Source organism: Aptenodytes forsteri, unplaced genomic scaffold, assembly GCF_000699145.1.
Source record: "Aptenodytes forsteri isolate BGI_AS27 unplaced genomic scaffold, ASM69914v1 Scaffold112, whole genome shotgun sequence".
Taxonomy (NCBI): domain Eukaryota; kingdom Metazoa; phylum Chordata; class Aves; order Sphenisciformes; family Spheniscidae; genus Aptenodytes; species Aptenodytes forsteri.
In genome coordinates this window covers 1373520-1376856 of record NW_008794883.1, presented here as the reverse complement: position 1 = coordinate 1376856, position 3337 = coordinate 1373520, and positions in this window count along the sequence as shown.

Genomic DNA, 3337 nt, shown 5'->3' with positions numbered 1-3337 from the left:
GCCCCATGGCAGGGCTGGCTGGGGGGCACGGCCCCACGCCTGTCAGCATGGCCCCACACCAGCCAAAGGACTTTCTTTAAAATCTGTTTATGGCTTCACACTGCAAGTCAGCACAGAGGAGGCCAGCACAAATTTATGGCAGCAAAAAGGAGAAGCCCTAAAACACAGGGTGAAAACGCAGGTGTAACAGTGTCAGCAAAAAGAAAAAGCCCAGATCAGGAATTCACACCGTTACACATTCCATGTGTCAATAGAGGGAAAAGTCTCCAAAGTTTTACAGTTAACTTGTATACTTTACCGTGGATGCCATGGAAAATATAAAAGAACCAAACACAACCTCATAGTAAGTGTATAAAACGCTTATAAATTGCCAAGCAAAAACTCCAGCATGATCTGTGCACCATCAACCAGGTTCTGTGTTTTCTGCAAAATCAGTGATCAATTCTAGCAATTAGCTCCATATTTTTTAGGACTTTGTGGCAGCAAGGTCTAAGCTCCCGCCAGCCCTGCAGGGCTGCTGCGGGGCAGGCAGCACCGTCCCCAGGCAGGGACTCCCAGCAGGACGGCTCGCAGGGTCTGGCGAGCGTGGTGCAACGAGAGCCGTCGCTTACGGTGTGGCCAGCGGCCATTCCCCTACGCGTGCTGTGCTGGGGAGAAGATTGCCCTGCGGATGCACTGTGCTGGTTCAGAGGGATGATATATCAGCGAGGTTGTATTTGGGACTGTTATATATGAGCGGTTGTCTAACGGGTCTCTGTAGTTACAGCCAGTAGCTGGTGCCTTGAGAAAAGGAATAAAAGCAACAAATCAACCTCGAAACAAAATTAAAACCAGTGTGCTTCGCAGATGGCGAGGGCAGGGGCTAGGCTGTGCTAGCCCGTGGCGGTGGGGATGGGACAGGAGGGTCCTGCCATCGCTGCCGCAGCCCCGGGGGACAGCAGCACCCTCCCCTCGGTCTGTATGCCAAACCCTGCCCCGTAAAACCCTCGTCAAATCATAAGTGAAATAAAGTTGTTCAGCCACAGAGGTGCGAGAAAGGGCTGTTTGGAAGGGGCAGGCTGGGCAGACTGGGCAGGCTGCCACTGCTGTGGGATGGCCAGGGACAGCAGTTCCCAATTACAAACCTTCCTGGGATCCATATACCGGCTTGATGAAAATAGTTGTATTATTTATATTATTTACTCGAGCTGCCGTCATTTCCTGCAAATGATTTTGTAGGCTGTCCATATGGGAAAGGCTGTCAGAAGCATCGCTAACCCGCGGTCCCGAGTGCAAGCCCCACTGCCCAGCCCCAGCAGCCCACGGGCATCCCGGCTGGCTGGGCAGCCCCCCGGCACTGCAAGGCAGGCTTCACACCAGCTACCTTCTGCCTCACGAGTAACAAAGAGATTTCACTGCGAGTTCAGAGGTTGTGAATTTGATAAACTGTCTCATATTTTTAAATGAAAAAATGATACTTCATCTTTCTAATGACAGAAAACTTGGAGATGGTTTACAGTAATATATGCCTTTTTTAATACATGGCTTGCAATCTCAGGCCAGCAGCTGTATGAAGAATGGAGTAGCAGGCAAAAGGTTAATAGAGCATTGGTCCTTTTTTAATTGAAAAAATGACTGAGGGACCATGTAGCAGACCGAGCAGTAATATTATTACAGGCTGTAAGTACTGTTCCAGAGACTTACTGTTCATCTGGGAGCAGAGTAATGAGCACCAGGCTGTGTCTCCTGCCTCGGCAGGAATGCGGGCTCACTCGCAAACAGGTTCATAACCAGCTCGCCTTTGAAAATGGAGATGATTTCATAAATGTTTGTCTTCCTTTGCAAACTTTGTGTGTGGCATGGTCCTGCAGAAAGAAGTATGCTGAATCACTGGCAAAATTGATTCCTCCAAATCATGCCTCGGTAGCATTGCACCTGATCTGCATCGGCGTGAAAAGGGTCTCGGGGCTGGGCTGGGCTTTGAGTTTATGGGGTAAGAGGTGCCTTCTGATCTAGCGTATTTGGCAACACTCCTGGGTGTAAATCAGCATTGCTGTATTGATCTCAGGCAAACTACAGCAATTTACATCGCCTGTGGATTGGGCCCCCCGTGCCCTTCCCTGGCACTGCCCATCGTCGCTGTCGCAGGTCCACCACAGTGCCCCAGCACCGGCAGCATCCCTGCGCCGCAGATGTGCTCCTGCTGCCCGCCCTCCCCATGCTCCGGCAGTCACGGCACACACAGACCCTCCTGCAGCTCTGCCAGGGCTCCCCAAGAAGCTCTTGACCATTCTTAAAGGTGACCCCATGATTTTACATGCAAATTCACCCTGCTGGGTAAATAAATGCACGCTGTATTGAGCCATGCGTGGGGAGAGCCCCCCTGCAGCCCCTGCAGCCCTGTGCCTCGTGGGGTTCGGCTCCGCTCCTCCACGGCCCTGGCCAAGGGAAGGGGCTTGATTTGCACAGACAAAGTGGAATAGCTTCGCTTTTCTGTTATAAAACAATTACGAAGCTTTTATACACCGGTCTTATCAGGCTTGATGTGTCTCGTAGAGCAGGAAAAAAAATCACAGCAATTTGGCCGGTAAAGCAGCCAGCGTGCTGCAGGCCCTCACCCTGAGCCCAGTCCCGCAGGAGCACCAGCGCAGGGCAGGAGAGGTTGCCTGCGCATGGGTGAGGCGTGGTCCTTCCCCGCAGCTCCCAGGGCAGGCACCCAGGTCGGCGACTCGTGGCACGGACCCGTCGCCGTGCCCCGCACGCAAGGCTGGATATACACCTATAGATGACGTGTGCATATAAGCCACGCTGCACAGGCTGCACCTGCGCTGAACAAGGCCACCGTGGTGCTTAAGCTGGAGGTTTCTCCTCCAGCAGTTGGGTTGAAACCCCAGGGAAAATCTGTGTGCACCAATAGAAGAACCAAAGATAATAAACAAAGCCAATAACATGGGGAAAGCTCTCTGAAAGCCTGCAAAAATGGGCCTTGAGACTAAAACTACCCTGAAATCCTCTGGGGGAAAGACACTCAAACAATAAATAAAAGATGAAACTTGTATAAATTATGGCAGTAAATTATAATGTGAAGAAATACTGAGCTTAATGTTCTGCTTAGGCTACGAAGGGGAAGAGCAGGGCTGACCGTCATTAGTCGATGAGTGCCCCGAAGCCAGGGGTGTTGCTGAAGGCATTAAAAATAGAAGAGCTGGGGAGGACGGAGGAGCGGAGGAGGCGGTAGGGGACAGGGATCACTTTTAAAATACATGGATGCAGCAGGAAGCCAGAGGGTCGGGGTCTGTGGGGGCAGCCGGGCTGGGCAGACCCCCCGGGGTGGGGTGCTCCCGCTCCCCCCACACCA